We start from the raw sequence: 22,283 nt of genomic DNA, 5'->3' as shown, positions 1-22,283 counted from the left end.
ATTTGTCTGAGCCCATCAGAGAGCTCAGCTTGCAAAACAGCCGAGTAACCTAAATTCCAAAGAATGGTACACCCCTTTGCCCCCAGAGAATGGGTCATTAATTCTTTGACTTTTGGCAGAGCATGAGAGAAAGAAATGACTGCCATAAAAGTGGATCAGAAGAAATCGACTAAAGTTTTGGTTTTTTGTTTTTGTTTTTGTTTTTTAAAGATTTTATTTATTTATTTGACAGAGAGAGACAGCCAGCGAGAGAGGGAACACAAGCAGGGGGAGCGGGAGAGAAAGAAGCAGGCTCCCAGCGGAGGAGCCTGATGTGGGGCTCGATCCCAGAACGCCGGGATCATGCCCTGAGCCGAAGGCAGTTGCTTTTAACAGCTGTGCCACCCCGGCGTCCCTCGACTAAAGTTTTAATTGATTGTTAAAGACTCAGTGTGTACTAGTCTGGAATACCTGAGGGCCCCAGATGAAAGGGGAGTTCATACATGCTTGCAGATACATTTCCCTGGAACTCCGCAGGATACTCACTGTGAAGACTGGTGGCAAAGCAGAGACTCGAGAAGTCATTTTGGTGGTGAAGAGGTGAAAGAGGTAATCTGTGGCACCTGGGAAATAGGTGCAAGGCCCCTCTAATTTACTCAGACTCCTTTAAGCCTCAAACCAGTGAGGGAGGGGCAGAAAGCCTTATTTCGTAAATTTCTGGGGGGAAGAGTAGAAGCAAAACCTTTCTGCTTCTAGAGGGAGGAAGCCTCTGGTGCATAGGGCCTACCTAATACTGAGGCTGGACAGGGACAACTGAAAATCCTACTTGCCCCACCACCAAGTAAGAGCCAAAAGGTTTCTACAGCCGGGGAAGGTCAAGAATAGAGAGAAATCCGTATGTAGTAGAGGTATGCAGAAATGGTTGAAAGCTGAGAGGAAAACAGATAAATTGAGAAAAACTCTCTGGCACTTCATCTCTCTTCTTTTGCACAAGATAATGATAGGTCCACCATTAGAAGAATTTAAGGGGCGCCTGGGTAGCGCAGTCGTTAAAGCGTCTGCCTTCGGCTCAGGGCGTGATCCCGGCGTTATGGGATCGAGCCCCACATCGGGCTCCTCCGCTGGGAGCCTGCTCCTTCCTCTCCCACTCCCCTGCTGTGTTCCCTCTCTCGCTGGCTGTCTCTGTCCAATAAATAAATAAAATCTTTAAAAAAAAAAAAAAGAAGAAGAATTTGAAACCTGTGGTGTGCTAATGGTAACTAAAACAACAGTATAATCTGTACCAAGCTCAATTCTTGTCTAAATTGACTTAACCTCTCCACACTAATGGCTTGACAGAATAGACATGCCGTGTTCCAACTATAAATAATAATAATCTCCGTCTCTGCTATTCTGTACACCATGCCTAGCATTCAGTCAAAAGTTATTGGACATAGAGAGGACAAGGGAAAACTGGCCCATTGTTGAGGGATCAACAGAAAGGAGACCCAGATGCTGAAACTATTAGGGACTTTAAACTAATCATTATTAGTATGTTAAAGGATTTAGTGGAAAAAGTAGTAGCTTGAGTGAACCAGAGGAGGAATTTGGCAGAAAGATGGAAACCATAAAGAGTTTGAAGATATTTATATTTGTCCAGAGAGTGAAAGGGTTCTTTAACCAAGGAAGGGGAATTAAAAAGAATAATGGTATCAGAGATGAAATATTTACTCAGAGTCATCAGTAGACTCAACACAGCTGAGGAAATAGTCAACCAACTTGAAGATAGTTCAGTATAAATTATTTAAACTGATATAAAAGATAAAAAGAGGTTGAAAAGAATATCTAAGATGGGAAAATAAAAGATGGTATAAGTAAATGGGAGTCTCACAAAGAAAAGAGAACAAGAACAGAACAGGAAAAAACATATTTAAATAGATAATGGCCAAAATTTTTAAAAATAAACAAGATCAGATTACAGGTCAAAGAAGAAGAGGCTCAGACAGTCCCAAGTAGGCTAATAATAATAATGATAGTAGTAGGTAGTAGTAATAAAAGAAAACACACCTATACACATCATAGTTAAACTACTGAAAAACAGGGGCACCTGGGTGGTTCAGTTGGTTAAGCATCTGGCTTCAGCTCAGCTCATGATCCTGGTGTCCTGGGATCGAGCCCCATGTCAGGCTCCCTGTTCAGTGGGGAGCCTGCTTGTCCCTATGCCTCTCTGTCCGCCCGCTCATGCTCTCTCTCTCAGTCTCACTCTCTCAAATAAATAAAATCTTTAAAAAAAAATAAACTACTGAAAACCAAACATAAGAATTCTTGAAGGCAGCCAGAAAGTTTTAACAAGACACAGAGGACTTATTCCTTTCGGTGCTGCGATGGCAGGATGGTGGTGTAGGTTTCTAAGAAGAGGAAGTTTGTCGCTGCTGGCATCTGCAAAGCTGAACTGAATGAGTTTCTGACTTGGGAGCTAGCTGAGATGGCTACTCTGGAGTTGAGGTCCAAGTTACACCAACCAGGACTGAAATCATTAACTTGGCCACCAGGATGCAGAATGTTCTTGCTGAGAAGGGCCGGCTGATCCAGGAATTGACCACTGCGGTTCAGAAGAGGTTTGGCTTCCCTGAGGGCAATGTGTAGCTTTATGCTGGAAAGGTGGCCACAAGAGGTCTGTGTGCTATTGCCCAGGCAGAGTCTCTGTTCCAGACTCCTAGGAAGCCTTGCTGTGTAGAGGGCCCTCTGTCGTGTGCTGTGTTTCATCATGGAGAGTGGGGCCAAGACTGTGAGGTCATGGTGTCTGGGAGGCTCCCAAGGACAGAGGGCTAAATCCATGAGGTTTGTGGATGCATGATGATTCACAGTGGGGGACCCTGTTAACTACCACGTTGACACTACATCGCTCAGATAGGGTGTGCCAGTTAGATAGCATGATCAAAATGAAGATCGTGCTTCCCTGGGATCCAAATGGTAAGACTGGCCCTAAGAACCCCCACCTGACCATGTGAGCATTGTGGAAACCAGATATGAGATACTGTCTACCACCGCCATCTTGGGTTCCAAGAGTGGGGAGCCAGAGCCACCTGCCGTGCCACAGCCAGTACCCACAGCATAACAGGGTCTCCTTGGTGGCTGGATCTGGAGTTTGGATATTACTCTGTAAAGACCTTTGATAAAATCTTTGAAAAAGACACACAGCCTGAATAGACTGTACATTCACTATTTGAACTGAGGATTTTATTGCCCAAAGGGAACATTACTTCATTTATTCTTAGGGCTGCCTGGCTCATGATACTTCTGTGTTTTCCATGAAATCCTTGGTTTCAGCTGTGATTGTGAGGCAAGAGCCAGAATAGAAGGACCTAAGCAGAGCTAACCAGAGGGATATCCTGTGGGGAAGTGACTGTGTGGTGGTGAAGGCTGATTGCTAACAGGACAGCACCTTGATTAATAATTCACTGCAGTTTGGGTTTATAGGTTTAAGAGGGATGTATTTAAAATGGTTTTCTTACCTGATGTATGAGGAAATCTGTATTGCACATAGTAAATAAATACAGTGCCCATTTTAAAAAAAAAAGACACAGAGGAACAAAGATAAAAATCACAGCACACATTTTACCAGAAATGGTACAAGTCAGAAGACAATGGAGTAGCACTTCTAAAGTTCTAAAAGGAAAAAAAAGTCAACCCAAATAATATACCCAGGAAAAATATCTTTCAAAAATGAACGTGAAATAGAGAACTTTTCAGAACAAAAGCTGAGAAAATTCATTGTCAGCAGACCTGTGCTACAAGAAATGTTAAAGTTCTTTAGGCAGAAGTAGTGTGATACCTGACAAACTTGCAGGGTTTTCACAAAGAAACAAATGGGCCAGAATGGTTTAAAAACAAAAAAGTAAATATAAAATTCTTTCTTGTTTTCATCACTTTAAGAGATAATTTACTATCTAAATAGGAGAGCAAAGGGCTAGACAGTAAATAATTTAGATTTTGTGGGCCAGTGTCTGTCACAGCTACTCAACTCTGCCCTTGTAGCGTCAGATCCGCCATATAAATCAAACTACCTTGACTTCCCAGAAAGCTTTATTTGCAAATAAGAGGTGGCATATCCTTTTTGTTGATCTAAAGAAAAATAATTTATAGCATATAAAATTAAAATTCATGACAAAACAGTAAAGTTTTTAACAAACTTTTTTAGCAAAAAATTACTGTAGAATTCAAAATAGTTTACAATATAAATATAATAGAAAAATATAAAAGTATAAAATATCAATATCATAGTTTCTAGTATATAAATACAGAAAAATACATACAAAAATATAAAATAGAAAAATAGTTTATAACATATAAAATTAAAATATATGACAAAACTGAAGTTTTAACAACTCTTTAAAAAATTACAGTAGAATTGAAAATAAACTTGTAAGATCTTTATATCACATATCAGATCATAATATATGAAGTAGACTGATCATTTAAAAATGCATATCATAAAACTTGTAGGGGACTTACTAAAAAGTAGAGAGAGATTTGGCTAATAAGTGAATAGTGGAAATACAGTGGAATCTTAAGAATTAATCTAAAAGAAGTAAGGAAAAGAGGAAAAAGGAACAAAGAATAAATGGGACAAATAAAAAACAACTAGCAAGATAGATTTGAATCTTTATCAATTATTGCATTAAATGTAAATCCTTTAGGCCTTAAAATAAGTCTCAAACATCTAATAGCATTTAAATCATCTAAAGTATATTCTTTGACTTCAGGGGCATTAAACTAAAGCTCAATAACAGATACCAGAAAATCCTCAAATATTTGGAAGTTAAACAGCCGTCTACATGGGTCAAAGAACAAGTCACAGGAAATTAGAAGCTATTTTGAACTGAATGAAAATGAAAATACAACTTACCAAAATTTATAGAATGCAGTTAAAGTAGTTTTTTGAAGGAAACTTATTTATTTATTTATTTATTTATTTATTTATTTATTTATTTATTTATTTATTTATTTTAGATTTATTTATTCTAGAGAGAGAGAGTATGAATGGGAGGGGAAGAGGGAGAGGGAGAGAGAATCCCAAGTAGACTCTGTGCTGAGCACGGAGCCCGATCTCATGACCCTCAGGTCACAACCTGAACCAAAACAGTCGGATGCTGAATGAACTGCACCACCCAGGCACCCCGCTGAAGGAAGCTTTTAAAAGCTAGATAAAAAAGAGCAAATTAAATCTAAAGCATTCAGAAGATGAAAATGATAAGAGAAATAAATGAAATGGAAAACAGAGTAAATGAAACCAAGAGTTGGTCCTTTGAAAAGATCCGTTTAATTGGAATATGTTTAACCACACTGATCAAGAAAAACAAAAAATTACCAAATTAAGAGTGAAAAGGGAGGACATCGTTACAAAGCCTATGGACTTTAAGAGGATATAAGGGATTATTAGGAACAACTTTATGCCAGTAAGTTTAAAAAAGAAAGTAATAGAGCTGGTTTGTTCAGGACGTAAAGCATCAGTTTAAGATGTGTTGGGTTTAGGTTATAATAGAAAACTAGATAAAAATGTCTAGAATCAGAGGGCAGTTCATGTCCGAAGGTCAGGAAAGAGGTTGAAGAAGAAAACAGGATTCGGGTTTGATAAATTTTAAGAGGTTTAACCAACCTCTTGCTACAAAGTAAGGCAGCTAAGTATTTTATGTTCTTACATGTAGAGACTATTGTGTCCCCAATTTTTACGTGGTAGTCTTTCACACTATTGTGAATTAAAACTCCTTAACTCTCTCTTTAGTAAATGGAGTTAGAAGGGATCATATATTATCTAGTCATTTATCTGCCTCCATACGATTTCTTAGCTAGAGTTCATCCCTGCGTATTGTCTTGAAGATCTGCATGGATACCATTGCTGTAATCTTTGGATAAATTTTTTTGCCATGTGTGTTTTTTTCTTAATGATCAAAAAATTCGTTTTGTTTCTGTCTTAAACCACCACAGTTTTCTAGGGACTTGCATCTCAACCTCTTATTTTATCTACTTAAAGATAGCATTTATTCCCTTACTGTTTTTTCCTTCTTATCATTTCCAGGTATTTAAATTATTTCTAATAGAACCTCTTCTATTCGAAAAAAATCTCTTTAATCCCATTCTTGTGCACATCATTTAAAAAATATGGTGGCCTATATAAGAAGCTGGGGGGAAAAACTTATATTGCAGAAATAACACTTCATAATATTTGAATGTATGAAAAAGTGAAATCACAAATCATTGTGGATTGAAAGATGCCTACATTACATGATACATGGACAGTTGCTATAAAGAATTAAATTATGTATTTACCTTGTGTCAAAACAAAATATAGAGAGTAAAATTTTAATTGAATCCATAAAAATGTTGAAAGATGGTAGAAGAGTCTTGCCACTTGCTTTTACATGTAAAAGGAGTAAGAGAGAATACAGAGGGAAAGTTGGTACTTTCGGGTATAAAAATTTAATTCTTCTGTATATAAGTATGAGAAATAACTAAATTGAAGAGGAGACAAGGTAGGGAAGAAATTTAATACTCTGAATATCTAAGAGTGCACACAAATGGAGATGATAAAATAACTAACATAAACATACAGTTCACAATAGAGCAAAGATAATTTCTAAACATGACAAATGTTCCACTTCACAAAGATGTAAGACTAAATCAGTGCGATGTCATTTTTGCCTAATGAAGATTTTATCTTTTAATGAACATTACTTTATAACGGTTGGTTAGGGTGTGGTTAGGGTTGTGCCTGTCAGTGAAAATATAAATGGTTACATCATTTACTAAAACCATTTTGACAATCATATGTTAAAAATTACTGACTCAACCCATTAATTGTTCTTTTAGGATTTTTTCCTAAGGAAGAAATCAAAGATTTGGACAAAGACTGTTTATATCAGCATTTGTAATTTAAAAAGAAAAAGGGATAAATAGAGAAAGAATAGGAAAGGACTGACTTGTCCCCAAACCGAGGAGTTAGTTAAAATAATTATAATACAACATTCTGATGGAAGTTACTTGGCCATTAAAAAACCACTTCTCTGAACACTCTTTAATGGTACCAGGAAACTCTCAGGGTATAATGTCAAGTAGAGAAGTAAAATACAAAATTATATATGCCAAATAATCTGAGTTTAGTTTAAAAAATTATATACACACATTTAGACATTCCCATAGCAAAATATTAACAATTGTTACCTTTGGATACTAATATTTTTTCAGTTTTCTAAAATAACCATATATTCCTTCTATAATCAATAAAGGTTTTTTCATAACTGAATACTAAAGCTACCTTTCAGTGCTGAAATTTAGAAAATATATGAAACACATAATTTTGAGGACTTCCTGCCAAAATCATCATAGATGGAAGAATTACAAACACTTCCCTTCATAAGAGTTGGGTTGTATTGCAGGAAGTAAACAGAGCAGTTTCCAGTAGACCTCGCTGCTATCCCTGATTTGGTAGGACAAGTCCTAGAGGCTTGAGCAGCCTGAAGGAGGAAGGATGGGAACTTCGAGCCCCTTTTCGCTTTGCATTCATTACCATTGCAAATCTCTAAGAGTAAAATAGAATGTGTGTATGTTGCATTCCCAGATCTGTTTGACCGTGGAACTTTTGTCTTTTTTTAAGTGGACCCATTAAATTCTTAAAGAGCACAATTTGGGAAACACTGATGTAGAGATATTGAAAGGAGGATGGACAAAATAGAGGTGGGCAAACAATGGCCCACAGGCCAAGTCCAGCCAACCTCCTGCTTTTGTAAGTAAAGTTTTATGGAGACACAGCCACACTTGTTTACTGATTATCTGTATCTGTCTGTAGTTGTTTTCACACTCTGACGGCAGAGATGAGTAGTTTAGACAGAGATCACATGACCCAGCAGGCCTGAGATATTTACTCTGCCCTTTACAGAAGGAGCTTGGGAACACTGGTAAGAATGATAGCAATCTTTCAGCCCTGGTAGTTTGTGATTCTAAGTTATTTCTGGTCAGTGGAAGTCTGTTTCAGGTAAAAGTTTTTAAATGAAAAATTGGGGGGGTAGGTGGAAAAAGGCAGAAGAAGGGCAGGAGAGTGACAGATACAAGGATAACAGAATAAAGTCAGACTTCGTGTGTGAGTAACTAGGAAATGTGCAATGGTGACTGACTCCAAGGAGGAGTTGTTAGCACAACTACAGAGCACAGAGAGTTTGCTAGCACATCTTTGTGGCTGACATTTAGTACTTAAGTACTAGAAACACCGTGGAGTAAATTATTGAAAGTGGAAAGAGGGGCGCCTGGGTGGCTCCGTCGGTTAAGCCTCCGACTCTTAGTTTCAGCTCCGGTAATGATCTCAGGGTTGTGAAATCGAGTCCCGAGTCGGATTCTGTGCTCAGTGTGGAGTCTGCTTGTCCCTCTCCCTCCCCCTTTGCCCTTGCCCCTGCTCATGCATGTGTGCTCTCTCTCTCTCAAATAAATAAAATCTTTTAAAAAAGGGAGGGGGGAAGAAATCTCTTGTGATGGTGTTTACCTTCATGCATCTGGTTTAAAAATAATATTGAAAGGATTTGAGCATCTTTGAGACCAAGTCTTATTTCTGTAGATGGAATTTTTTGATTTCTACTGGGTACTGGCTATAATACTGGCCATCAGCCTGCTGGGTCGTGCTTGGTTACAAAAAGGTACTTCAGAGCACCCACAATTGGCCTGTGATAGAATTTGGATGATGTAGTTTTTAAGTTAATTATCACCTTTGAATATAAAATGAAATTTTGTAATTATAGTTAAAATATATAAGACACTAAGAACAGCATTCTTAGTATCTTATAGAAGCAACAGCAGTAGGAGGCAAAATTTCTAATTGGGAAGTAGAATTTGAGAATGAGTATTTTTCCAACATATTTTCATTTTATTCCTCCAGCTTTATTGAGATATAATCAACATTTAACATTGTGTAAGTTTAAGGTGTACATAATGTAAAATGTTTAGCACAGTAAGGTTACTTAACACATTCTTTACCTCGCATAATCAGCATTTTGTTAGTTATGGTAAGAACATGGTGAGTTCAGCTCTCCTACAACTTTCAGTTACACAGTACAGTATTGTTTGCTGGAGTCACCGTGCTGTACATTCCACCCCAGACCTTATTCCTTTGTAAGTGGAAGTTTGTACCGTTTGACCAACATCTCCCTATTTCCCTCACCCTCAGTCCCTGGTAATCGTTATTCTTCTCTGTGTTTCTAGGAGTTCAGTGTCAAACATAACTTTCTTAAAATATTTAAAACGCTATTTTTAATATTTACTTTCATGCATTTCTAGGAACAGCAGCTCTTGATTTTAGAAGATCTTGTAGTTTTAAAAATATTTAATCATAATAGTATTTTTATTTGCTGCCAATTAAATTAATATTATCTGTCATTTTGTTCTAAAATACTTTCTCTTATAATTGTCAACTGAATGATTTTTTAAGTATTAGCATTGTTATAAATTACTGCAGTTAAGAGTAGTGAGAATTAAGTAAAATGTGTTTTGTGCATTAACTTTTTATTAGCCTTTCTTCCTGTCCCTTTGAATTTAAAAATAGATTCCAGAATTATCTTGTAAGATTTAAATTTAAAAACACAAAAGTTTTTTTCTTTGTGCATTCATTCATATCAAGTCTGATACTTGGCAGTTTTTTAGTTCCAGTAAGGGAAGATGGGTTGGTGAAAAGGGAGTAACATGAACTTGTTTTTAGTAAAGGAAATTCATACTTTACCAGCTCATTAAATGACTTCTAGGATATTATGGCCATGGTAGATAAGGACACATATTGAGTTTTACTTTTTTTTTTTTTTTTTGACAGAATTATTTCCAAAAAATTCCATATAGTATCTAAGGTAAATATTGAATAATAGAAGTTCTGGAATAAGTGACTCATGGCCTGGCATGATTAAAAGTTGGCTAGATAGCAGGAAATCATTAGTCATTAGTGGAATATTTTAAGTCTGAAACACTAGGATGTATGATAGTTGGTGTTGATTTTATTTTATTTTAATCTTTTTTTTGGTATTGATTTCAATCAAAGGATAAATTCTAATCAGTCATTTTGCTTTTTTGTAGCAGTAATTATAACTTTAAGAAAAGTTTTAGCTCAAGACAGTTATGATGAAATTTGACTTCTTAATCATGAATTCCATGGCTAGGAACGTTCTGGGATTGAAAATGCATCTAATGTCAATGCCTGGGTTCTAATTCTTGTCTGCCACTAACTTGCTGAGTGATTGGTTCAGGTATTGAAATTCTCTGATTTTTATTTTCTGTAAAATGAAGGATTTAGATTATATGATTTCCTTATCATCAAATATTCTATTAAATGCAGCTGTTTTAGAAATATATGCATTGGGGGCACCTGGATGGTGCAGTCAGTTAAGCATCTGCCTTTGGCTCGGGTCGTGATCCCATCCAGGGACTGACCTCCACGTCGGGCTCCCTGCTCAGCTGGGATCCTGCTTCTCCCTCTCCCTCTGCCCCCCACTCATGCTTGCTCTCTCTAGTGCTCTGTCTCTCTCAAAATAAATAAAATCTTTTTAAAAATTAAAAAAAATATACACATTAAATATAAGATGAATTTCAGAACTTTTTTCTGTCTCGGTATTGAAATAGATACATTGTTTGCAGAAAGATGGAGGCATTGCCAGTTACCTGCCACAATGTGTGTAATGAAACAAACCTCATACTAAAGATCTGAATTATTGGCTTCGTGTCCCAGCCCCACTGTGGATGAGGTAGTTAATCTCTCTGAGCATCATTCTCCTTATGTATAAGTATAAACAGTAACCTCTGCACAGCACACCTTGAGAAGCAAATAGAATAATAAAGTCGACCCTTGAACAACAAGGGGGTTAAGGGTGCTGACATCCCCTCGCAATCAAAAATCTGTGTATAATTTGATTCCCGCAAAATTTAACCGAACTACTGTTGGCTGGAAGCCTTTACCAGTAGGGTAAACAGTCAATTAACATGTATTTTATACGTTATATGTATTTTAGACTATATTCTCAAAATAAAGTAAGCTAGAGCACAGAAACTGTTAAGAAAATAATAAGGAAGAGAAAGTACACTTGCGTTACTGTACTGTATTTATCAAAAACATATTTGTGTGTAAGTGGACCTGCGCAGTTCAAACCCATGTTGTTCAAGAGCCAACTGTATATGTAAAGCATTGTGTAAATTTTAAGTACTCTGTAACTCTAAGGTAATCGTAATTTGAAAGAATGTGCAAAGGCTAAGCTACTGACTGGGATTTTAGTAGTCATGAAATTAAAATGAAGATGAAAGGTTAACTTCACAAAGCAAGGTTTGAGAACTTTTTTAAGTAGACAAGAGTAATACAATTAATATTCAGTTAGAGCATTTGGATTTGCAAAATAAGGAAAAAATCTTATGTGACCAGATTGCAAGGCATCTGAAATGGTTTGCTTAAAACTAAACTTGCCCGAAATAGTTCTAAATAAACATAACACATGTTCATTGTCAAAAATAAGAATGTGTAATTGACTTGAAATAAAAGTAAATGTACCTTTTAACCCTTCCCTTAATCTCACTTTCTGGAGATAGCCCTTGTTAACAAGCGTTGGTTATGTATTTATTCATTCAGGAAGTATTTGTTGAGCAAAATTCCACGTGTATTCCCTGTGCTAAGCGGTGGGGATGAAGTGGCCGACAAGCAGGCCTGAGTCTCTGCCGTCATAGCGCTCATGTACTGGAAGCACAGGTGGACAGTGAGCAAGTAAACAAAATAATTACAGATGATGTGCCTACTTAAAGGAAATGAAAAGAATGCTCGGATAAAGAATTCTTGAGGGTATATAGGAAGCCACTTTAAACAGGATAGACAGAGCAGGCCTTTCTGATGGATATGTCTGTTGAGACCTGAGCCTTAGAAGAAGCCTGTGTATATTTTATATACTCACACAGGCATAGACACACATCATGTATAACCTTGTTATTTGCAGAAATGAAATCGTATTTTTCTGTGACTTTACTGAACAGTATTTTATGGACATGCTGGTACTTACAGGTTTACCTTTTTTTCCTTGCTCTATTATTATGAGACTGCAGTATGAGGAGACTTACGTTTTTGTGTTCTTGATGGCAGTGTAAATTTTTTTGAAATGTAGTTTAATAATTTAGAATTCATATACCCTTTCATCAAATAACCCTATTTATAATAATTTACCTTGCATGTATAGCTAGCAAATATTTAAAGATAATTTGTTAGACTAGGATAAATCTGGAGACAGTACGGTCCATGCAATTAATAAGGGAGCTGATTAAATAACATAATATGATGGAATACTAGGTAGCTGTTAAAAAAATAAAGTAGGGGGGCGCCTGGGTGGCACAGCGGTTAAGCCTCTGCCTTCGGCTCAGAGCGTGATCCCGGCGTTATGGGATCGAGCCCCACATCAGGCTCCTCCGCTGTGAGCCTGCTTCTTCCTCTCCCACTCCCCCTGCTTGTGTCCCCTCTCTCGCTGGCTGTCTCTATCTCTGTCGAATAAATAAATAAAATCTTTAAAAATAAATAAATAAAGTAGGTCTATGTAAGGTAAATATGGTAGATGTGGAAAAATATCTGCGTTATATTATTAAAGAAAGTTACGGAAAAGTATATGTAATCTGATTTCATTTGTGGAAAAGATAAGACAGAAGGATAAACAGTTGATCCTTGAACAATACCTGTGAACAGGAGCTAGGGGCACCAACCCCTATGCAGTCAGAAATCTGTCTATAACTTTTGACTCCTTGAAAACTTTACTAATCGTGCGAACCATGAGATTACCTTTTACTGCAGTACACGGTTTGCTGGAGAGGCGAACTGCTTATGCAGAGATGTTTGGTGTCCTGCAGGGATGATTAGCTTCACACAGTTTTAAGTGGATACATGCAACACCTTAGCTCACCACAGTGGCAACAAGAAGCAGCTACAAAATTATTATAGTAGCACTGTATGCACTACGGTTAATTTTACACAGTTAAAATTTAATACTGTCTTTACATTTGCATACATTTCTCTCAGTTGCAAATGGCACCATGAATAGTCCATGTGTGTATAAGTTTTGATAAATTTTAACTTTGTGTATTTTACATTTGTGTATATTTTATTTTATTTAATTTTTTTTTAAAGATTTTATTTATTCATTTGACAGAGATAGAGACAGCCAGCGAGAGAGGGAACACAAGCAGGGGGAGTGGGAGAGGAAGAAGCAGGCTCATAGCAGAAGAGCCTGATGTGGGGCTCGATCCCGGATCGCTGGGATCACGCCCTGAGCCGAAGGCAGACGCTTAACCGCTGTGCCACCCAGGCGCCCCTGTGTATATTTTATGATAGTAAATGACAAAATAGACTATTATTTACATATATGTTATGTATTCATGACATACCTTTTTCTTAATTTTGGGGATATTGCTAAGCTGTGAAGTTCATCTGTGAGTTTTTTCAAATGGTGCAAATCTCCAAAAAATCTCTGAAATATTTATTGAAAAAAATCCACGTATTAAGTGAACCACGCATTTCTAACCTGTGTTGCTCAAGGATCTACTGTGGATGTATATGTGCTTGTATGTGTAACAGAGTTTTATAAATCTACACAACAATCTGTTAATTGTGCTTATATCTGAGGAGTGAGGTTGGAAATGTCTGAAGATGGAGAGGGAAGGACAAACAATGTATTGTAAATATTTGAAAAGCCAAGTAAAATTAAATTTTTATTTAAAATTTAGAAATTAAATTTGGAATATTGCAATCGGGTCTGTACACATAGTGATTTTTACTTTGTTCAGGATAGTTGAAAACTTTTTAAGTTTTTATTTCTTGAAAACAAAAACTTATGGGAGAAAAAAAATAAATAGGTTGTCTAGAGTATTTGGCAACTATCTCCAAATATTTTCTTATCTTCAAATATAGTATCAAATATTATAGTATTTTTTTTCCTGGAAGATGAATCATGTCATATAAGTGCTAAGGCAGTTGGATATAGTTTATTAATATATTAAAGCAAATTTGTTTTGTTAAACCAAGTGTTTTATTGAGTATGTGTACTGTGTAAATAGAGATTCCTAGTTACCTAGCAGAGACCCCTAATACATAGGCTGGAAGGAGAGACAATGTAAAATGATTGAATCTGGTTAGAATGGATCTTAGGGATCCAAATGTCTATTTAGCTGAGCTGGACACTCGGTTAAGTGACTTGTCTTATATCACATTGCTAGTTAGCAGCAAAGTCAGGACTGATACCTGTGTTCTCAGTTTCAGAATTCCCTGTACCACAGTTTAATGTTTTCAAGACAGAGATCATTTACATTCTCTTAATTTGAAGTACAGTCCTTTGAGTCTACTGTAGTTATACTTAGTGACAAGTCTGGTTAAGTGGACCATTTTGCAAGGGTGACCACGTGCCTAGTGTGCCTCAGACAGTCCTAGTTTATATCTGTTGTCCCAGCGTAATTACCAAAAGTGCTTTCTTTTCATTCTCATAGCTATCTGGCCAGGGACAGTGTATTCTACAGTTGTTCCAGTTATTGCCAGTTCATTGAACCTGAAAAGCTGTGAACAGTAAAGAATTGCAGTGCAAACTGTATTAAATGACAGAGTGCCGCTGTAATTCTGAGTGGGAAGAAATGGCAGACAAGGATGGCTTCTTGAAGAACACGGCATTTAGTTGAGCATAGAAGGATGAGTAGAAGATTGGTCAGGTTACACAAGGATGAAAAAGGATGACATTTAGGATGTATAAGTAAGAAGGCTGAAAGTGCATTTGAGGAATAGCAAGCAGCTTAGTTTACCCATGTTCAGAAAGTAGGAATACAAGAATATGCATCCTGCAAGGTGTATCTACACCAGATTATTTAATACCAGGTCAAAAGGCTGGGTGGGATTTACTGAGTAGCTAGAATTCAGCAATTTTTAGGAAATGAATAGCACTTTGTGTACAAGTAGTGCACAAGGATTAGTCTATTGGAGGTGTGTTGGGAGAGTTGAGAGAGGAAAATATAAAATCTGTGATACTGATTAGAAGAATTGTGTGCCACATCAGATAGGATGTTTAAGACCCTCAACTAGGTATTGACAGTGGAAGGAGAAACTCTTTATCCCTTCGTGGCTCATCCATGCTAAATATTTAATAAATGTCAGATAGATGTTCCTACAAAGAAAGAGAGGACAAGATTGGTAATTTTTTTGGATACTTAAGGGAGAGAAGAAGATTTAAGTTTCACACTAAATCCAAGCAGAGAGATTCTCTGTATAAATCCAAGGTTGTAATCTTAGTCTACTTAGGTTAAGAAAGTTTGTCCTTATTATTGTTGAGTTGTGCTGTAATGACTGCTCTGTTTTGAGAGAGCTTTGGAGAGGTTGATATATAAAGTATGATTTGTTTATTTAATGTTTAACATTTCATCTTTAACAAAAGTCATGAATTTTGAGGCCAGAACTTGTGAGGTCCAGGTAATAACTTAGTGCCTCAATTATGAATTTTGGTTTTAAGCAATTAAATAAAAGTTCAGTAAATGACCTTTCTGGACACAAAGATGGATTTAGACATTATCAGAGAGCAAGCTTGAATTTTAATTTGATGCTGTTATTTTGTTATAAAGAAAGAATCCATTATGCAGTGCTAAAACACCAGAAGGAAGATAGTATGTCTGAATATCTTTTAATTGGTAGCTATATTTAAGAGATGATTTAATTATACAATAATGTCATAGTTGGCAGAATATCATTCGGGTCTAAAAGATATCACTGACAATCTGGCTGCTTATAGACTTTATTTCATGTAGTTTCAATGCTGGAGCAGTGTGTTTTTCATTTTTGGTTATAGTTTTTGTTGGTGTTGAGAACATCTTCCATTTGATGCATGCTGAAGAGGTCACCAGAAATTAAAAAGTATAGTATAATTTGATACGCACCTTGAGTTCTGTTTTCCTATATAGTATTAGCATTTTAAATACTACTACCACGTAACTGCTACTATCTTGTCCTCATATGTATGCATATTTTAAAAAACCACCTTTGTTTGCCACCAGAGTCACTCTCTGAGTTTCCTCATCTACAGTGTGTCCCTGAGCACTGTAGACCTCAAATGATACAAAGAATGTGAGAGACTTTTTAGCTGGATTCTAGTATGATGACAAATTTCTTCTAATTTTTAGGATTCCTCTTCAGTTTACATTCTTTTACAAATTCAAGTAGTTGATGTTTCTTGTCAAACTTAAAGATCTGGATTAAGTACTACTTGAATTCTATCACTTTTTACACAATCTGAGGAAGTAAAAACTAGAATTTGGCCTTCTGAATCTGAATCTTTAAAAATGCTAATGCTCTTTATCTCTCAGCTATGTCTTGGAAAACTAGTTATGATTGGAGTTAATGTAAATCATTAAGCACATTGGAACACGATTAGTTTTCTCTTTTTATTGGTCTAAACGGGTAATGAGCAAAAATATCGTACACATTTTGTCTTTCCTTTTGTCTGGGGTGTTACAGTCTTACCGAGGAGATGGCATTTTGATTTAGGATGAAAGGAGAGAAGGCTGTCTTTTTTCTGGGCTCACCGCTGTGGTGGGTACGTCATTAGCAGTCTGGCACACCTGTTTTAATGAGTGCTTTTGATGTCAGGAAAATGTCAGATGACTTCCTTAAAACTGAAACATCTCTCCTGCGCACAGAATGGGAGGAGTATTTTGTGTTCATTTTATTTTATAACTTCCTTCAATTGTTTATATAAGTCATTTATTTAAACCAGCAGTTCAGTGGAAGGGCTGCTTATCAGAGCACACAACTACCAAAACTCTCCAATAGAGTGCGTTGCTCTGATAGCGGATTAGTTCTTCTCCACCTTTGGGATTTAGTTCCTCAGAGGAAGAGCTCTAAAGTCTGTGGCATCATCACATGCAACTTTTATTCCCTTGCTTTGAAATTATTTGAATACTCAAAATACGTAGGCTTGGTTAAGTAATTTTATGAGTTTATGTTCACATTGCCGTGTGCCCCTAACATGTCTCCTAGCTGTTTAGCAGCTGTGCTGGTGGACATTTCAGGTATTTGCATAGTTTGGAATTATTTCATTTTGGAGTATGCTGTTATGTCACAACGCTGAAAGACTGTTACTACATTCATAAGCACCAACTTCAGTGGGGATTCAGACACCTGCAAGATCCTATTAGGTTTTCCTAGGCTACTTCCTCCCCCTTTCTTGCATATCAATTATTTTAAAGCCTATGCTCTTCAAACCTACTATTTTACTGCCAGCAGTTGACCACGTTTCTCAATTCATTGGAATTTGGGATTCTTTTAGTGATGTAACACATGGTCAGTTTTTTGGTGACACTTCTGTGGGTGTTATGTTTGCTAGATATTACAGTTTGTAAATGTCTGTCAGATCAAACTTGTTAACTGGGTTTGTACACTCCTTTAGAGCCTTACCTAATTTTTATCTACATAATCTGCCATTTCTTAAGAAAATATATTTCTGTGAAAGGTGTGATTACAAATTTGTTCAATCCTTGTATTTCTAACTACTTTTGCTTTGTATATTCAGAAACTGCATCATCAGTGTATTAGGAATTATGACTTACTTTCCTTCTGGATTACTGTAGTTCATCAAATCTAAGAAGATAAGATGCATCCTGGTTCCAGAGATTTTAAAATGTGAAAAAGTGTATCATAGAGTCTAGAAAATATGGTATTTATTTTATCAGCAGGAAACATTCATTTTTCCCTGATTTATTCTTTCAGTTATGTTTTTTTTTGTTTTTTTTTTTTTAAAGATTTTATTTATTTATTTGACAGAGATAGAGACAGCCAGCGAGAGAGGGAACACAAGCAGGGGGAGTGGGAGAGGAAGAAGCAGGCTCATAGCAGAGGAGCCTGATGTGGGGCTCGATCCCATAACGCCGGGATCACGCCCTGAGCCGAAGGCAGACGCTTAACCGCTGTGCCACCCAGGCGCCCCTCTTTCAGTTATGTTTTGTTCGATATTGACATTACTATACCTACTTTATTTTTAATAGCATTGCCTGATAAATATTTTCTTTTATTTTCAAACTTTTGGTGTCCTTTTGTTTTATTGACTGTAGACAGCTTTACACTTACTGTTTTTTTGTCCTTATGAGTCCTGCCAACACATCTTAATTGGTTTCTGTTTATCAAATGGTTACCTTTAAAATTTTTATGTACATATTTAGCCATATTTGTTTTAGCAGCACTTAGGGTTAACCATGATCTCTTCCCCCTCACCAGATAATTAAATACTTCATCGTGCTTTCGCTGCCTCCTTCTTCACACACTGTGCCTTCTCCCCAGATCATCCTTCGGACCACAGTTTCCACTCTCGTGGGTTTGTTGTTTTAATTTACTTTGCTAGAGTATACCTGGTAGTAAATTCTCAGAAAGGATGTGTGAAAAGTAAATTTAAGACCCCATATCTGAAAATATATTATTTGCTGTCATATAAAGCTTCATTATCTTTTTAGTATACTCTTTGGAATCTTTTTCTTGTTCCTATTTTAGATAATAGTCGTCTGTTTTAGTCTCTGTAAACTTGGGAATTTCTTTCATCCTTTGAATTTTGCATTTTCGTGATACAGGTTATTTTCTTCCTCCACCTCCAATTCATACTGTCCAGCATTGAGTGGTCCCTTTAAAACAGACTTCCATCCAGGGGTGCCTGGGTGGCTCAGTCAGTTAAGCATCCTACTATTGATCTCAGTTCAGGTCTTGATCTCAGGGTTGTGAGTTCAAGCCCCATGTTATGCTCAGTATGGAGCCTACTTAAAAAAATAAAAATAAATATATATAATAAAACAGACTTATATGTGTTCAGTTCCAGAAAAATTTTATCATGTTAAATATGTGACCATTTATTGCTCTTGCTGCTTGTTCTTTTATCTCCTCTTAAACTTTTCCTTTACATGTCACTTGTACTTCAGTGTTCTGGCAAAATCCCTAGAATTACTTTGCAGTCTACTAATTTGATCTGTATTTGGGTCCAATTTTCTTTTCTGTCCATATTTTTAAATTAACTTTTAATTTTAGAATAGCTTTAGATTTATAGAAAAGTTACAAAGATAGTATAAAGAGTTCTTACACATTCCACACCATTTCCCCTATTTGTTGACATCCTACATTAGTATGACATTTTTTGCAGTTATTTAAACAATACAATATAAACATACATTTTTTTGTTCAAGTTCATACTTCATTCGCATTTCCTTAGTTTTTAGCTAATGTTCTTTTTGTACCGCACGAGCCTATCCAGAATACCACATTACGTTTAGTCATCATATCTCGGAAGAATCCTCTTGGCTGTGATAGTTTCTCAGACTTTCCTTTTTTTCCATGACCTTAACAGTTTGAAGGAGCATTGGTCAGATATTCTGTAAAATGTCCTTTTACTAAGAATTGTCTGATATTTTTCTCATGATTATACTGGGAATATTGTTTTGGGGAGAAAGACCAAAGAGAGAAATTTCCATTCTCATCACATCATATCAAGGTATAGGCCATCAACATAACTGACCAGTGTGGATGTTGACCCTGATCACCTGGCTGAGAGTAGTACTTTGCAGGTGTCACCACTGTGAAGTGACTTCTTTTTTGCTTTTCTATATCATACACTTTGGAAGAAGTCATTGTACACAGCCCACAGTTACAGAGTGGGAACACATGCTACTTCCTTTTGGACAGACTATCTACATAAACTATTTTCAATTCTTCAGTGCAGGAGATTTGTCTATTCTCCCCCATGTATTTATTCAATCATTTGCTAATATTTTCTTAAGGCTATCTGCATCTGTGTTCATGAGATATATTGATTTGTAGTCTTCTCGTAACGTCTATCTGGTTTTGATATTAGGATAATGCTTTCTTAATAGAATGACTTAGAAAGTGTTCTTTCTGTTTATGTTTTTGCAAAGAAATTTGGGGAATTAGTATTATTTGTCCTTTAAGTGTTTGGTAGAATTCACCAGTGAAACCATCTAGGCCTGGTGCTTTCTTTATAGAAAGTTTTAAACTGGGGCACCTGTGTGGCACAGTCGGTTAAGCAAATGACTCTTGGTTTCAGCTCAGGTCATGATCTCAGACTTGTGAGATCAAGCCCTGCATCGGGCTCGGTGCAGAGTCTGCTTGAGACACTCTCTCCCTCTCCCTCTGCCTCTGCCCACTGAGCGTGTTCTCTCTCTCTCTCTCTCAAAAATAAATAAATCTTTTTTTAAAAAGAAAGTTTTAAATTATTGACTTCATTTCTTTAATAGTCATATGGCTATTGAAGTTACCTATTTCTTCTTGTGTGAGTTCTCATAGTTTATGTTTTTTAAGGAATTGGTCTGTTTTATCTAAGTTATTGAAATGTGGGCATAGAGTTGTTTGTATTGTCCCCTTATTATGCTTTTAATGCCTGTGAGAGCAAGAGTGATGGCCCTCCTTTCATACCTGATATTAGTAATTTGTGGCTGTTTATTTTTTTCTTGGTGCCTGGCTAGAGTTTATCATTTTATTGATATTTTCAAATAAGCAGTTTTAGTCTTGGTTTTTCTGTTGTTTTCCTGTTTTCATTTTCATTGATTGCTGTTCTAATTTTTATTATTACATTTTTTCTTCTTGATTTAGGCTTAATTTGCTCTTTTTTCCATAGTTTCCTAAGGTAGAAACTTAAGTTATGGATTTCAGATTTTTTCTTTTTTAATGTATGTATCAATGCTGTAAATTTTTCTCTAAACACTGCCTTTGTTGTATCCCACAAAGTTTAATAAGCCATGTTTTCATTTTCATTCAATTCAAAATATTTTCTAATTTTCTGTGTGGCTCTCCCTTGACCCATGGATTGTTTAGATGTATGTTTATTTTTAAATATTTGAGGTTTTTCCATCTATATTTCTGTTACTTATTTCTAAGTTAACTCCATTGTGGTCAGAGAACACACTTTTTAAAAATGATTTTAAACCTTTAAATTTGTTAAAATGTGTTTCATGGCCCAGATATTGTCTCAGGGAATTCCCTTGTAAGTTTATGAAAAACATGCATTGTGCTTTTGTTGGCTGGAATATTTTTTAAATGTTGGTTAGATCAAGGTGATCGATAGTGCTGTTTGGGTCATCTATAGTCTTACTAATTTTCTTCTTGCTTGGTCTACAATTTACTGACAGAAAGGTGTTTAAACTCTCCAATTATAATAGTGAATTTACCTATTTCTCCTTGCAGTTCTATCAATTTTTGCTTTATGTACTTTGGCATGCTTTTTGGGATACAAATGTGTGTAGGATTGTTATATTGTCTTAGAGAATTGACAACTTTTTCATTACGTAATGCCCCCTTTATCCCTAATAATCTTCCTTATTCTGAAGTCTGCTTTGTCTAAAATTAATATAGCTAGTTATTCCATTTTTCTTTTGATTGGTGTTAGCATTATGTATCTTTCTTCATCCCTTTACTTTTTCTTTTTACTGAATTCATTGTAACTTTTAATCATGTAGTCTTCTAATCAAGGGACATTGAAACTATAACTGCTAACACATGAAGATTTAAAAAAATAATAATATTTATATAAAAAGGGATCGTCCTCAAAATTTTGGAGTTATTGTTCTAATCTGTAACAAAAAGATGGTTCTAACTCAGCTGAGCCTCCTTGGACAGGGCCTAAGAAGAGAATTTGTAATCTGCTTCCTGTTCACATCCACTTCATCCCTTGAATATTACCATATACTGAAATTGACCTAGCCCATGGTTTTTTGTTCTAGCTACCCTTGTACTTTACTTCTTCTCTATCTTATCTTCTCCTTCCAATATTCTTTTCCCAGTTTTTTTGATTTCAGTAAAATACATATAACATTTACTTTCTCAACTGTTTTTAAGTGTACAGTTCATTGGCATTAAGTACAATTATAATGTACACCCATTACCACAGTCCACCTCCAGAACTGTTTTCATCTTGGAAAACTGGAACTCTCAAAGAGTGTCTGTCTTTTTGTGACTAGCTTATTTTACTTGTAATGTTCGGAAGGTTCATCTGTGTTATAGCATATGCCAGAATTTCCTACCTTTTTAAAGCTAAACAGTATTCCATTCTATGTGTATGTCACATTTTGCTTATCCTTTCATCCATCAGTGGATACCTGGGTTGCTTCTACATTTAATTATTGTAAATAATGCTGCTATGAACATGGGTGTACAGTTCTTTTGGATTTACGCCTAGTGGAATTACTATATCCTATTATGAACTCTATTTTTAATTCTTTTAAGGAACTGCCATGCTGTTTTTCCTTGTAGCTGTACCATTTTACCA

At 36.1% G+C, this 22,283-nt stretch overlaps 1 protein-coding gene and 1 pseudogene across 1 annotated transcript in view; both read left to right on the top strand.

The window, feature by feature from the left end:
- NEO1 (neogenin 1) overlaps positions 1–22,283 on the top strand; it is a 201,815-nt gene that overhangs the window by 90,136 nt on the left and 89,396 nt on the right. The gene's annotated exons all lie outside the window — the stretch shown is intronic.
- Positions 2,351–3,076, top strand: LOC103679013 (annotated as a pseudogene).

This window comes from Ursus maritimus, unplaced genomic scaffold, assembly GCF_017311325.1.
Source record: "Ursus maritimus isolate PB19 unplaced genomic scaffold, ASM1731132v1 scaffold_27, whole genome shotgun sequence".
NCBI lineage: Eukaryota > Metazoa > Chordata > Mammalia > Carnivora > Ursidae > Ursus > Ursus maritimus.
The sequence above is the reverse complement of the archived record's forward strand: the minus strand, read 5'-3'. Positions and strand labels throughout refer to the sequence as shown.